Source organism: Heteronotia binoei, chromosome 7, assembly GCF_032191835.1.
Source record: "Heteronotia binoei isolate CCM8104 ecotype False Entrance Well chromosome 7, APGP_CSIRO_Hbin_v1, whole genome shotgun sequence".
Taxonomy (NCBI): Eukaryota; Metazoa; Chordata; class Lepidosauria; order Squamata; family Gekkonidae; genus Heteronotia; species Heteronotia binoei.
The window spans coordinates 96,453,892-96,470,108 of record NC_083229.1 but is presented as its reverse complement, the minus strand read 5'-3'; the positions used below and the strand labels follow the sequence as shown (position 1 = coordinate 96,470,108).

At 42.2% G+C, this 16,217-nt stretch overlaps 1 pseudogene; it reads left to right on the top strand.

The window, feature by feature from the left end:
* The first annotated feature begins 7,778 nt into the window (after positions 1–7,778).
* On the top strand, positions 7,779–14,495 carry LOC132574750 (peptidyl-prolyl cis-trans isomerase A-like; annotated as a pseudogene).
* Positions 14,496–16,217: the final 1,722 nt, after the last annotated feature.

The window sequence follows — 16,217 nt, the reverse complement described above, 5'->3', positions numbered from 1 at the left end:
CTAGTGGCTAATCAGGAAAAGCCTGTTTGTACCTGAAAGCATTACAGTTGGTGATAAGATCAGCAAAAAAGAAGATTTGAGGAGCACATGGCTATGATAAATAATAAATATTTCTTCAAATATATCAGGAACAGAAAACCTCCCAGGGAGGTGATTGGACTTTTGTGTGAAAAAGAAATGAAAAATTTGCTTAAGGTGGGCAGAGGGAATGAATGTATTCTTTGTATCTGCCTTTTCTATAGAAATACAAGGCATGTACACATGCTGGAGCTGCTGCTTTTGGGAAGGGTGCCTTAGCCAAATTGGTTTGATGCAGGGGTTGTTTTGTAGAAAAATAGGTGGTGGAGCTCATCTAGGGATTGTTATGCAGCTGCACCTACTATTCAGTGGACAAGGTGGGGAGGAGGACTGTGGACTTCCTTGGTGGCCTCCCACAAACATACTGACCAGGGACAACCTGGCTTAGCTTCTGAGTTCTGATGAGATCAACCTAGTCTGGGCCATCCATATTAGTATTCCAGGACTACTAGACCCTAAAAACAAATGTCTTCCATTCCAGAGAGCATACAGCTGTGGATTATTAAGGAGATTTAATGTGGAATTGTTGATCTACTAAACAGTATGTATAATTTGTCATCAAAGTTAGCCTTTGTACTGATACTGGTAAATGTCGCAATGATTTTTAAGGGATCTGTAGGGGATCCATGAAACTACTGGCTGGTTAGCCTAACATCTGTTCCAGGTAAATTGATATAAACTTTTATTAGAGAAAGAATTATTAAGCGCATCAAGAATCAAAGCCCACTGAGGGAAAATCAGCATGATTTCTGCAAAAAGTTATGTTGCACCCTCATTTGGAATACCAGTTATGGTAGCCATATTTCATAAAGGATATTGCAGAAAAGTACAGAAGAGGGCTACCAGCAGGTGGAGTGGCACTGCTGGAGTTCTGCGTTTTATTAATGTTATAGTATAAACTTGATTTATATAGGTGTTTTTTTAAAAAAAAAAAAACAACACAGTTTTTTTTAACTCAGTTTTTTTTAAATATACTGTTGGTCTTTTATTGCTTTAATCATATTTTAATGCTGTTGTATTCCACCTTGATGGCTTTAAGGAGAATATTGATACGTATATTTTCTATTTGTCTGTTAATGTATCTATCATTTTTTTTATCGTGTCCTTTCAGCAAAAAAGAGTCTTAGGGCAGTGTGCATTTTTTGCTCCCTTTTTATTCTCAGAACTACTCTGTAACAAAGACTGTTCTGAGTAGCCCCAGGTCACTCAGGGAGCTTTACTGTTGATTTTGAACCTTTCCTTTCCTTAGTCTAATTACTACACTACACTGTGCACATAATGATATCCTGTTTGCTACATTTCTGCTTGAGATGACCATCAGGACCTTATTTAAGGGAGTCTGATATTGTAATTGTACATGATGGAATATCCAGTGCAATAGCCAACTTTGGATGACATGATGAAAAACAATGACATAAGAAGAAAGGACATTGATGTGGAGAGAAGAGTTTGTGCTTGAACACCTGTTTCCCAAATGGATTTTTGTTCATCTAACTGCCTTTAGGTTTTGGTGAAAGGAATTACAACAACTCTGTACTGCAGTAACCCCCAGATCAAAATAGCCCCTTAGGAAAATATAATGCTCTTCTAGGGACAGCGTCCATTACTTATTTGTATAAAATGTGCATGCTATCTTTTCAGAGTGGCTTCAAGTTTCAAAAGTAAACCTGAACATCTAAAATTATGAAAAACAAAGGCAGAAAACAGGTGCCTCCTCTGTGGGAAACACAGACAAAAGAAAGAAAAAGAAAAGAACACAGTAAACATATTTGACAAATGTTCTCATATGAGTAATGCTTTCATCTTAAGGTGGAACATTATGGGGAAAGATGAACATATTTTGCCAAGGAGTTCCATAAATGGTGTGCTGTAAACTAAACATCCCTTTCCTGTGAATTTACAAATGAACTTTGGACAGTGTGGCTATATATAGATCTTCTTATGATATTATGAGTGCCTCTGTAGGATTGTATGGATAAAGACAGTCAGTGGGAAATCCTGGTCACAAACATTTGTGACTTGAAAAGCCAAGTTCTTAACTTTTAATATGTCCTGGAAATTTATGCATTTATTTACTTCATTACACTCCATCTTTCTTCCCAACAGAGATCCATAGTTGCTTACATTGTTCTCCTCTTCATGTTATCCTCACAACAACCCTATGAGAGAGGTTAGGCTATGAAGTAGGAAAGGCCCATAGTCAACCAACAAGCTTCCATGGAAGGATAGCTATTTGAACCTGTCTCTCTCAGATCCTAATCTGACATTCTAAAAACTATAACACACTTGCTCAGTTCTTGTGAAGCAAAATTCAAACTAAATACTTCAGATGGCCTAGATAGCCCTCTTATACCAACATCCTATCAGCTAATTGCTGGATAAATTGTACTTCCTGAATGTTCTTTATATAAACTATGTACACTACAGTGGCCTGGGGTAGCCAGATCTTGTCAGATCAGTAAAGCTAAGCAGGGTTAGCCCTGCTTAATACTTGGATGGGAGACCACCAAGGAAGTCCAGAATTGCTACAAAGGCAGACAACGACAAACCACCTCAGTTCTGTCTCTTGCCTTAAACCTGTACAGAAGGGACCCCCAACCTTTTTGAGCCTGTGGGCACCTCTGCAATTCTGATACAGGGTAGTGGGCACAACTACAAAATGCCAGGGACTGAGGTTATACATAAATCTCTAATTGTCATTCTTCAGCATTTCAGACAGAAGCTCTGTTTAGTAGGGTGCCTTTTAAAATGGACATATTAGTTACAAATATTTTCTGATATATAGCCATCTTACCTTTAGTCATACAAAGCTGATCTTTGTGATGTGGTAGCAGCTGCTGCCCCAGCAGCTTTTAAAAAAATCTTCAGAGCCAATCAGAATTCCTGTGGTGCAAAATCTCTGCCTAGCCCCATTCTCCTTCTAAAAATACTTCGCAGGAACCAGTAAAGCTTTCTGTGGATGCTATAGTGCCCATGGGCACCACGTTGTGAACCCCTCCCCTACAGGGTTACCATAAGTCGGCTTCAACTTGGCAGCGCTTTCCACCACTGCACTACAGCATTCAAATCTGGTTATCACTAAAGCACCAAGATTGCATGGGAATTAATGAGTATGTGTTCTACACATCACCAACAGAAAGCCTAACTAAGCTGCAGTAAACAGATAATACAAACACAAGGAGTTGGCTGAATTGGTGTTCCACTGATTTGGGGGGCTTGTGGGAGGCTCAGTTGACTTATATCCATTGGTAGTAAGAACCTGGTTCTTTTATGGATGGTATCCTAAAACATATACAATAAGTCAGTCCTGTGCAGTAAGTAAATAAATAAAACCTCAGTGATTAAATTTTAGCATTACTGTGTTCAGTGGTGGTTAGTCTCTATATGGAGTATTTCTACAATATAACTCAAGCCTGCACAAATCGTCACATGCCCAGTTGAATGTATTTCATGTGTTGGACTTTGTGCTTGACAACATGCCTGTTATTGCAACCACAGACAGTTAAACAGGAGCTTTATGAAGCCCCTGATAAGGTGTTGGCTGTGACTGATGAGCATCTTCCAGCTTGCTGGGCTACAAAGTGTGCAAGCCTGCATGGTATTTTGATTTTATATCAGGTAACACAACACACTTTCCAGTGTAATGATTTCTGTCTTCACCTACAAAGAGATAGCTGGGTAAGAACATTTTCCAAGCTGCTAGATAAATACTATCAACCATGTAAAGGTGAGAAAGATGGCAGCTTCTGGGTGAACATTAAGGATCCTGAGAGCTACAACAGATTTTTTTTTTTTTACTTTGGCACTTTATCAAAAATCTTTTGGCAACTCTAATTATTAGTTAATGTGGCAGGACCCTGAGAGGAAGCTAGAAAAAAATAACATGTTAAGAATGAGCACATGCTGAATATTCATGGCAACAAAGGTCCATGGCTTCCCACCGTTTAGAAATTGATCTTGAAAAGCTGGGGAATTCAGTCATTTCTTTTTATGAGTTCAAGAAGACTTTATATATGCTGCTAGCAGAAATTTCAGTTTTATGTTCAAAGATGCCTAGCCAACTTATGCATTAATTTTTTTCCCCAAACAGGTTTCTTTATTAGTTACATTACTTAATTGTTTCTTTACAATATCTATGCCTTATCATTCTTTACAACATATTAAAGATTACATACAGTTAAAAACAATTATAAATACTAAAAATACAAAATAGAATTGCACATATGCAACAAGACCAAGCCCTTCCCCCAGTGGATTGAATAAAGCCCATGCATTAAGGCACAGTCTCTCCACTTCTCCCCTCCCCAAAGCAGCCCAGAATGCTCCCTGAAATGCTGCTTCTGGGGAAAAGGGGACCTCCAGAAGCAACATAAGGGGAGTTGGATGGCTGCTCCAGGAATTCGTCCCAACCGCCTGCAGCCTCGCTGCAAGGACGGAGGGACACATTTGCCACCCTTGGAGGAAGAGAGGAAGATTCACAGCCCAATGGGCTTGTGCTTGGGGGTGGGGCTGGCTGCAGCAGCAGCGCGCCTTCCCCATTCATGCCAGTCTCCGTCTGGCGATTGTTCTAGGCAGGAGAGCTTTTAGATTGCTCCTGCTTAGATAGTATCAGTTTCAGTTGTTTTTTAGGCATTCCTTAAGCGAAGATTAGATGGCTGGGCAGGAGCATTTTGGCTTGCTGGCTCTGGTCTTGTCAGTTCCCCTTTCTGGCTTTCAGACGTTTTAAGAAAGATCAGGGGCTGATCGAGTTGCTGATAAGGCAGGGCAGGAGTGCTTTTAGCTCACTTCTGCTTCATGTCAGTTTCCTTTAGTTTCCCGGCAGTCAGGCTTTTCAGTGGAGATCAGGTCGCTGATAAAGCCTGTGAGCTTGATTTTAACTGCAGCATGTTGCTGAGGATCGTGGCTGCTGTTAGGTCTCTGGTGAACATGACATGGATTGGATTGGCGTTATCTCCATTATACGGCCGGTTTAACCCTCCCTCTCCCTCCCTCTTTTTAAAAAGGTATTTCTTGGGTTAGGCTTTTTGCTAGCGTGGAGTACAAACTCCTCTGGGGGTTGTGTGTGGGGGCAGTATTGTGGAAGCCACTTTTTCCCTTGTTGGTATTAGATCAGGTAGTGGGTGATGTGAACTTTTTTTGGGGGGTAATTTAGCTATAGTGTTGCAGCAGCCATTTTTATGTCCCCTTTGTGACTGTCTTTTTGAATCAGAGGGCAGCCATTTTGGGAGCTGTGGAGAAGGGGCCATTTTGGCTGCAGCTTTGCTATTGTCCCTGGGGGCTTTCTTGCTGAAGAAGGCGGCAGCCATTTTAGGTACTGTGCAGCCATTTTAGTGGATTTTTTGGCAGTTTTTTGCTCTTAGTAATGCAGGCCGGTATTGTTAAAATGCCTGGGGAAAAAGGGACGGGGATGTCCAAGGGAAAACATCCCGCACCTAAGGCTTCTAGGGCCCCACCTAAGAGGCCAGCTCCCCGTTTATCATCTTCGGATAAGGAGGGTGATGAGGTGGTAAATGCTGCTATTTTGCAAAGGCTTAGGGCTCTGGAGGAGGCTTCTGGAATTTAGATTTAGGCTTGGGGAAAAATTCTAAGGCTGCACTTCAAGCAGGCATTTTAACTACATTGTCTATTCTCAAGGGCAGGTCTGCTGGAAATATCGCGGGAGGAGCCGGCAGTTCTGGTGGTGCACAAGGGGGTTCAGCTCCATTTCCTATGGATTTTGGAGCAGGATCAGTGCTGATACCGATTGGATCTGTGGATAAGACCAGAGACACACCACAGTCATAGACTGGGGCAGCTTTGCCGTGGGGCCCATGGGGCCCTGCTGCTCCAGCTGTTCCCGGCATTGCTACAGTGGCTCAAGATATCTCCTCCTCCCCTGCCATGAGTGCACAGCAAGCTTGAGCTTGGCCATCTAGGCAGTTTGGTCCTTATGGGCCATAGCTAACAGCTGGACAGCAAGGCATGTCAGGTCCCCTGATGGGGAGATGGGGCTTTCCTTCCCCTTTGAGTGCCTCTTATCGGGCTGTCCCTTTCACTGCATTACCTTTTGGGGACTTAGCACTGCCTTTAGGTTTTTCATATATGCTGGGGTGATAGCACGGGCTCAGCCTTGGAGGGGTGCTTCACTTATACAGTATATGGATATTATTTATAAGGGGTATAAGATGTTTAGTGGGCCCTCCTGGCTTCAATATGACCAGGAGTACAGGATGAGGGCTGCTCTATACCCTTCCCTTCAGTGGGATCGTATCCACCAGCAGCTTTGGCCCCAAGTCATGTCCCCTGCTAGGCCAAATTTGGGTGACTGCTCTGATAGCGGTCTTTTGGTGGCCAGGGCATCTGTGACTTCTTCCTCTTCTTCCCACAGTTCTGCGAGGCAGGTGGTTCAACCCCGCTTGCTTTGCTGGGAGTTTGGCTCCCAAGGAATGTGTAGCAGGAAGGCTTGCCAGTACAAGCATCAATGTCCCTTGTGTGGTGGCTCTCATTCCTTTAACAACTGCTCCAGAGCCCGGCCACGTAAGGGCCAAAAGAAGCAGGATGGGGGTGGAGGCAATTACCAAGCTGGAAAAGGGGCCCAGGCCAATAATGGTGGGACCTCTTGAGTGGTGGCTTGCCCAATATGTGCCATGTTGATAGGTTTTATCTGTTAAAGGGTTTTATGTTTGGTTTTAGGATTCCTTTTCAGGGTCCCCGGGTTGCATTTCAGTTGGGGAACCTTAGTTCTGTTAAGGGTATGGAGCAAGAACTTAGGGGTAAGATTGCCAAGGAGTTGGCGAAGAGCAGGATTTGGGGCCCGTTTTCTACCCTTCCAGTGCCTAACCTTCGGGTTTCCCCCTTGACAGTGGTGCCAAAGAAGGCAGCTGGTGAATTTCATTTGATTCACCATCTCTCCTATCCCAGGGGTGCATCAGTAAATGATGACATTCCTGAGCATTTATGCTCTGCTAGGTACACCAGTTTTGATCAGGTCGTTAGCATTGTACGATGCTGCAGTAAGGGGGCGGAGATGGCTAAATGCAATATTAAGTCTGCCTTTTGCCTTCTCCCTGTCCATATGGCTGACTTTGAGCTCCTGGGTTTTTCCTTCGAGGGGCAATTCTACATGGATAGAGCTCTGCCTAAGGATTGCTCTGTCGCATGTGTGACTTTTGAGCGCTTCAGCACATTCCTTGAATGGGCTGTTTGTGAGAAAGTGGGTTTACAGGAAGTGGTTCATTATTTGGACGACCACCTCTTTGTGGGTGTTGAAGGGACTGGGCGTTGTGCAAAGTTAATGTCTGACTTTCTTGAGGTGGTGGTGGAGCTGGGTATTCCACTGGCAGAGGAAAAAACAGAGGGTCCAGCCACAAGACTTACTTTTTGGGGGGTTGAGTTGGACAATTGTCCAGAATACCTGTTGAGAAATTCGCAGATTTGAGGGAGAGGGTTGATTCTTTCCTTCTTAAGCAGAAGTTACCGTACTTTAGTCGAGCTTCAACAGCTCATAGGACATCTCAACTTTGCTTGCAAAGTTGTGGCTCCTGTTCATGCCTTCTTGTGCAGGCTTTGTGATGCGATGGCTGGTCTATGACTTCCACAGCATAGAATGTGGGTTACAAGCAACATGAGGGCAGACCTATTGGTATGGCAGGAGTTTTTGGAGTCCTTCAATGGGATTTCATTTTGGAGGTAAGACATGAAGCTTGAAGCAGAGCTTCAGGTCATGTCTGACATTGCTGGTTCCTTAGTTTTTTTGGTCTATTTCCATGGACATTGGTGCGCGGATGTGTGGCTGAATTCGTGGGGCCAGGCGGGATTAATCTTACGTTTCTTGAGTTCTTTCCCATCCTGGTAGCTGTTTGGCTGTGGGGGAATTATATGGCCAATCACACTATTCATTTTTGGTGTGATAACACGGCTGTGGTGCATGTCATTAATTCCCTTACATCCAAGTCGCAAAGGGTTATGAAATTAGTGCAGGCCTTCACTCTGCATTGCCTGCAGCTTAACATACTGTTTTTAGCCAAGCATGTTCCCGGGGTGAATAACAGGGTGGCTGATGTTCTCTCGTAAACAGATGGAGAGGTTTCATCAGCTGGCCCTAGAAGCTGATCAAGAGCTGGCATAAATGCCCCAGGAGCTATGGGTGATTGGAGAGCCGAGGTCTGCAGAGCGATAGGCCTAGCCATTGTGCCCAGCAACAGGAAGTCTTATGAATGTGCTGTGTGGCAGTTTGAGGACTTTAAGTCAGAGGTAGGGTATCGCATTGTTTGGCCACTCCTGGTGGAGCAGTTGCTCCACTACTGTGTTGCTTTAAAAGGTAAGGGATTGGCCGTGCGATCCATTAGGGGACACCTGTCTGCTCTGGCTTTTGCTAGTAAGGCTTTGAGGTAGAAGGAGGAAACCGCAGACTTTTGACTGCAAAAGATGCTGGAGGGCTGGGCTAGAGAGACCGGACACTAGGAAGCCTATTTCCCCTTTGATTCTTAGGGGCTTGAAGGGGGTTTGGGGCACAGTGTGTGCATCCTATTTTGAGTCCACACTGTTTCATGCCACTTCCTTGGTTGCCTTCTTTGGGGTCCTTAGAGTCAGTGAGCTAGTGGCACGCTCCAGAAATGATATTTCTGGTAGTGCTTTGTTACTACAGGACCTGAGGTTAGTTGAGTGTAAGATGATCATCACCGTTCAACATTCCAAGACTGACCAGCATCATAAGGGAACCGTTTTGGAGCTGGGCACATGTTCCGAGCTGAAGTTGTGTCCAGTTTCTGCTCTGGCAGCTTATTTGGCAGTAGGCGGTCCTAGGGAGGGATTTTTGTTTTGTCATGTCAATGGCGGTCCATTGACAAAACATCAATTTTGGGCTGTGACTACTCGCGCTTTAGCTAAGCTCGGGTTGTCTGGGGTGTGGTTTGGTACCCACTCCTTTAGAATTGGGGCAGCCTCTACAGCTGCCACCCTGGGTTATTCTTCCTTGGCCATTCAGCATCTGGGCCATTGGCACTCAGCAGCTTATAAAGCCTATGTTCGCCCCCTGCTCAGTCCCTAACTTCATGGGGGATGGGGTTAGCTTGGAGTTTGTGGTTCTTATTGCTAGTTTAACTGTTTTTCCTTTTAGATTCTGTTGTTCCTGGCCAGAGGAGCCATTTTCTCATCTGTGGACACAGTTATGTGTTTTGGGCTGCTCATCAGGCTCGGAGAACTTTAGTCGGCTCTCAGCTGGGACTCAGCCAGTGGGTTACCATTGAATGGTGGGGGCGCAGGGGCCTTCATTGGCCTGGCCTGTTGCTGTTGTTATTTCAAGGGAGTGCTTGCCCTCCTCCCCAGCTCTTAGTTATACACCTGGGAGGTAATGTTCTTGAGCTGATGAAGGGCACAGCTTTGGCCCTGCAAGCAGAGGAAGATTTTAGGGCTATCAAGGAGAGATGGCCTGGGACCATTATAATTTGGTGGGCCATGTTCCCCCGCATTTTTTGGTGGGGTGTTTGGGACCCTTTGGGCATCGACAGGGCCCATCACAAGGCTAATAAAAGAATTCAGAGAGCCTTGGAAGACGGTTTGGGCTACTACTTGCCTCATCTGGACATTCATATTAGTTGTCCCCACCTCTGTAGGGGTGATGGCATTTATCTTTCGGATGAGGGTAATGGTCCTCTTTTTGGGAGACCTTTGGCAAGGGCCGCAGGTGGCCACGGCCTCCCATTGGGTGCTAAGGCCTAAGCAGAGGCTTAACCTTAGTGGTGGCAGGTTTCTGTGGCTAATGAGCTTATCTGGCTAGGGAAGGACCAGAAAGCATCCCCTTTTTGTGGGGTTAGGTGTCTGGCAGGATCCACCTTTGGGTTTGCCGGCCCAGGGTGGGAGAATGCAGACAGTCCTTTGGGGCTTACCTGGAAAGTTCCTTTCATTGAGTTGCCCGGCTCGTGGTTGGACCTTCCTGGTTTGTTGCCTGTTTACTGAGCTGGCCTGGCGTGAGCTATGGTGTACAGCTTTAGCCAGGGGCTGGGTTGCTTACCCGTTAAATGGCAGGGGAGGTGTCTGCTGAGATCCCTGGCCCTGACCACACCACAAGTTCTGTTTAGCCCTTGCCATTTATTAATAAATTAAATAAAGTGGCCCTTAGTTTAATCCAATTATTGCGTCTGACTCTTTATTTCAACCTGGGGGGGGCAGGGGATAATTGTCCCCATGCATATAGTTCTTTTCAACAGAATTCAATCCCATGTGAGCAAGGGGACAATTGTTCATGTGCAAGAAGGTTGTCAAACAATAGTAGGAATTTTGTGTGTATACAAAGTATTTACAGATGATACTAAATTGGAAGGGATTGCAAATACAGTAGATGACAGAGACAGACTACAGGATGATCATGACAGCTCGGAAAACTGGGCTAAAACAAATAACATGAATTTTAATAGGGATAAATGTAAAGTTCTGCATTTTGGTAGAAAAATCAAATGTATACTTATAGGATGGGGGAGACTTTTCTTGACATTAGTATGTACAAAAAGGATCTAGGGGCCTTAGTGGACTGTACACTGAATGTGAGTCAGCAGTGCGATGTGATGACTAAAAAGGCAAATTCAGTTTTGGGCTGTATCAACGTAAGTATAGTGTCCAGATCACTTAAAGTTATGGTATCACTTTGCTCTGCTTAGGCCTCACCTAGAGTATTTTGTTTAATTTTGTCACCACAATTTAAGAAGAATATAAACAAGCTGGAACATATGCAGAGGAGGGCAATGAAGATGGTGAGGGGTCTGGAGACCAAGCCCTGTGAGGAAAGGTTGGAGGAGCTGGGTATGTTTAGCCTGGAGAGGAGATGATTGAGAGGTGATATGATCACCATCTTCAAGTACTCAAAGGACTGTCATATGGAGGATTGTACAGAATTGTTTTGTGTTGACCCAGAAGGTTGGACCAGAACCAACGGGTTGAAAATTAAATCCCAACTGAATGTTTAGGAAGAACTTCCTGACAGAGTGGTTCCTCAGTGGAACAGTCTTCTTTGGGAGATGGTGGATTCCTTGGAAGTTTTTAAACAGAGGCTAAATGGCCATCTGACCACAATACTGTTCCTGTGAATTAGGCAGATCATGAGAAGGAGGGCAAAAAGGTCTGCATCAGTGCTTAGTTCCTATGACCCTCTCTTACACACCCAGGGAAATGCTAATTTCACTTTGGTGTTAGTGTTTTTCCTCCAAGACATTTTGGAAAGGTTCTTCTGGGCATGGTGCAGGGGTCACAGGAAAGGTATGTGTGTGTGGGGGGGGAGGTATCTGTGAAGTTCCTGCATTGTGCAGGGGGTTTGACTAGATGACCCTGGAGTACCCTTCCAACTCTATGATTCTATTAGGATAGGACTGGACTAGAAGCATCATGCTTAATAGTTATGTCTGTGAGGAGATATCTTCTAAACTGAATCATCCAGAAGTTGTAGTTCAATGAGAAATCTAGCGGGCTAAGATTTTCTTCATCGGAACTTAATGAATATCTCTTCTGGGCTTTGTACAGTTTTTTAGAAGGATGAAAAACGGCATTTTAAATATATATTGCAGCATTCTTTACATTCTTTAAGAGCTCAAGCCATTTGCAATCCAAATGATCATTTTCATGTGAATTTTCCATGTGTATTTGCACATACACACTCATGGATCTTCATTAACTTTATTGTGCTCTCCATTATGTTTTCTTCTTTCTCCAAAATATTGTTTCCTGTAGTGACTGTCTATATAGGTATTATTTTGAGGGTTTTAGATAATTCTACTTGCCTCAAGCTCCAAGTGGCTTACAATAAAATTAATAAAGTCTGAAACAATATTGATATTAACAGGTACAAAATGAAACCATGCTTTACTTTTACAAAATAAAATCACACTTTAATGATGCTTCACACAGCATTTATTTTTCTTAGGAAGTAATATACCTAAGGTTCACACATGCAAGAGGTGGTAATGAGGTGGCAGAGAATAGATTGTACCATTGTAGAATGGTGTAGAATGGATTGTACCATTTTCAGACGGTTGGTGAAAGATCACAGTTTGGAATGCAGTCTTATTTTCAAAACTTCCTGGGGAAAAAAGAAGCAAAGGAATAAACCCTTCTTCCAGCCATACTGGTTTTCTGTTTGGATAGATATTTTTCAAAGACAGACTCTACCACCTGTTGTGTGAAAAATTATCCTACTATCTCAGAGCTCTTCTACTTTTCTGCTGCCTCATTTTTCTGAATATCTGAATGAGGCTCAACCTGTTTGGACAAACACTCATTTGAAGTAATACCAATGTGCGATATGCCACATATACAGCAGCAAACCACAGAATCTTGGGTGGCTTGAAAACAGTGCTGCTATCATTGCTGAAATTAGTACTGTGGTCACTGAGCTATCAGCACATGCATGCATCAGAGATTCATGTGATAAAAGATATCAAAATTCCCAAGAATGATCTCAGATTAGTCACAAGGAGACAATATCTATCTATCTATCTATCTATCTATCTATCTATCTATCTATCTATCTATCTATCTATCTATCTATCTATCTATCTATCTATCTATCTATCTATCATCTATCTATCTATCTATCTATCTATCATCTATCTATCTATCTATCTATCTATCTATCTATCTATCTATCTATCATCTACCTACCTACCTACCTACCTACCTACCTACCTTTGTGTGAACCAGATCTCATGAATGGGGAAAGTGAATTCAAATAAACAAGCAGTAATAGTGCTGATGTCAAAACCAAACTTTGGAGTGAAAGTCCACTGATTCCAGAGTCCAAAATTGCCACAGGGAAGTAATGCCAGTCCATAAACACCTTAAGATGCTGATCTTAGCATCCCAAATAATATAGGTGAAACTGATTTATTCAAGATGACCTTTCTGCACAGGTAATAGGGTTGCACTGTACACAATGGTTTACAAATTTACTTGGATGACTCATTAGGAACTGTGTTCTATACCACTTTGTTTTGCTTCCTTTAACTAGGATCCAATTACATAACTTTTACATCAGTTAATGTGTCAAGCTAATACTTATGCTATGCTTCAATTCTGTCTTTTAGATTTCTGATTGTTTCCAGACCTCTGCAATTCTAGTGCATTGTTTGCTGAATGTCCCATGTTGTTGCTTGTGCCTTCACATTATATGTAATCTGTCTTGAGTCCCTGTGAGAAAGTCAGACTATAAACAAAGTAAATAGATGACAGATACATAAATTTGTTTTTAGGAGTTAACAATTCTAGCATTAACAATGAACATTCACTATTCAAGCACAAAGCAGCCTCAGCAGCCGGCAACAGGAAGTTTTCTCTTTTACATATTATGAGCTTCCTCATATATACATAAATTTACATATACATATATTTACATGTTACACAGTATTACATATCATTACACTTCACTTTTGAGTCCAAACGAGTTTGTGCTACTATGGCTTTTAGCAGTGACATTTCAGAAGTTTGGAGGCTCAAATTACAATATTGCTCTGGCATAAACCTATGGACCAAGGACTTTCAGAATATTTCCCCAGGGCTCCTGGCATCTGGGACATTGAAAAACAGCATACATCCTGATTGCCTGAGGAACTACATCATAGCCAGATAAATCAATGGATAATGGAGATAGAGTTCAAGGCACCAGGATGATGGGAGGAAAAGACAGCTGAATGGGGAAACCAGTGATGTAGGAAGTATGACAAGATTCAAAATTTTGAATTTGTTTTAAAAGATGACATTTTTCTCCTTGAATTTTAATAACTCACTTTGCTGTTTCCAGTTATGAATTGTCCTTAGTGGAAGGCAGGTAACAGTTACCAATGATGTGTTTGTTTATGAAACTATTTCACAATGTAATGGAGTTACTGGTGGTGCTAAAACCACCACGGCTTTTATTATTCCCCCCCCCCCACACTCAATTCATTCCCTCCATGGCTAATCCTGTCTTCTTTAACATTGCTGCTGAGGGCAAGCCTCTTGGCATGTCACTTTCAAGTTATTTGCAGACTATGTTCCAAAGACAGCAGAGAATTTACATGCCTTGAGCACTGGAGAGAAAGAATTTGGTTATAAAGGATCCTGCTTTCACAGAATCATTCTGAGGTTCATGTGCCAGGGTGGTGACTTTATTCACCATAATGGAATAGGTGGCAAATCTATTTATACAGAAGTTTGCTCATCAGAACTTCTTCCTCGAGCACACAGGCCTTGGTATCTTGTCTATTAAAAAGCCTAGATACAATACAAATGGGACCCCAATACAAATGGGTCCCAGTTCTTCATTTGCACAGCCAAGACTGACTGGCTGGATGGGAAACGTGGTCTTTGTCTATGTGAAAAATTGAATGAATGTTGTGGAAGCAATGGAGCACTTTGGATCCAGGAATGACAAGACAAGCAAGATCACAATCTCTGACTATGGACAGCTGTCATGAAATTCCTTTGCCTTAACAAATCAACCAGTCCTTCTGTAGCTAGAGTCAGCATGCCACCTGGAATGCTTTAGTCCTCTATAACCCTTACACTCCTGATTTGCTGCTGCTTTTTTATTGGGTTTCAGTTTCTGCTCTCTTTCAATTCCAGCTGGACTGAAGACAAAGTGATTTGCAAAATGAATAAAACAAGTTATTTCACAATGGCCACAATATTATTTATAGTGGTAACGTTTTCCACATGGCAAATGCTGATGAAACCTAAGGATGGTACCCTTGACCCTTGCATATTATTATGGTAAATCCAAATGTAATGCAAATTTTCTAATATTTACAGTCATTGGTTAAATGAAAGGCTAAATTTATTCCTTACAGTTGTTCAGTCCTTCCAGTAATGCGTCTAGCCAGGCATGAGCTGGAAGCAAGGTTTTATTGTCATTTTGGACTTCCCAGATGAGGTAGTATGTACTGATCAAGATTCCTTTCATGAAAAATTAAGGTGTAAGATGGACAAAGATTTGATGAAATGGAATAGACTTAACTTGTCCTTATTGGGCAGGATAGCTGCAATAAAGATGAATATTTTGCCAAGAATAATGTATTTGTTCCAAACTATCCCGATTGTGAAAGATACCAAACAATTTAACAAATGGCAAAGGAAAATTTCTGATTTTGTATGGGCTGGAAAGAAACCAAGGATTAAGATGAAGATTTTAATAGATGCCAAAGAGAGAGGTGGTTTTCAGCTCCCGGACTTAAGATTGTATCATGATGCGGTCTGTTTGACATGGATCAAAGATTGGATAATGCTGTTAGATAAAAAAACCTTTATGGTTAGAAGCTCATGGGAATAAATTCGGCTGGCACGCATATTTGTGTTATGGGAAGAAGAAGATGGACGGCTTTTTCTCTCACCATTATATCAGAAACAGTTTGTTAAACACTTGGATAAAATATAAGATATATGGCGATGAGAGAAAGCCGCTTTGGAAAGTGCCAGCGGAAGTAATAAAAATAACAGCTGAATCTGATGAAGAAAGAGCGATGTCATACAATCAACTGCTTAAGATCCAAGGAGACAAAATTGAATTAAAACCTGCGGAAGAGTTAAATAATAAATATGATTGGTTTCAGATGCAACAAATTAAAAGCTTGATGGAAAATGATATTAAAATGGATGGAATTAGACGCGAGCAAACAGAACTGGAAAGGGTCCTGCTTGGAGATAATGAAAAATTAATATCGAAAGTATATAAATTACTATTGGAATGGTTTACAGAAGAAGAAGTAGTAAAATCTCAAATGGTAAAATGGGCAATTAATGTGAATAGAGAAATACAAATGGATACGTGGGAGCACCTTTGGAAGAACTCGATGATCTCAACTTGTCAGAGTATCAAAGAGAACTGCTTTAAGATGATGTATAGGTGGTATATGTCTCCGAAAAAGCTGGCTAAGATGAGTAAAAAGATGTCAGATAGATGTTGGAAATGTAAAAAACATGAAGGCTCTTTCTTTCATATGTGGTGGACTTGTGAAAAAGCGAAGGAGTATTAGAACATGATACAACAAGAAATCTCCAAAATTTTGGGTTATGACTAAGAAAATTGCAGAGACTTTTTTGCTTGGATTACAATTAGAAAAATTTCCAAAGGAAGACAGGACTTTAATTTGGTACTTGCTCTCAGCTGCGAGGACATTGTATGCGCAGCTTTGGAATCAAGG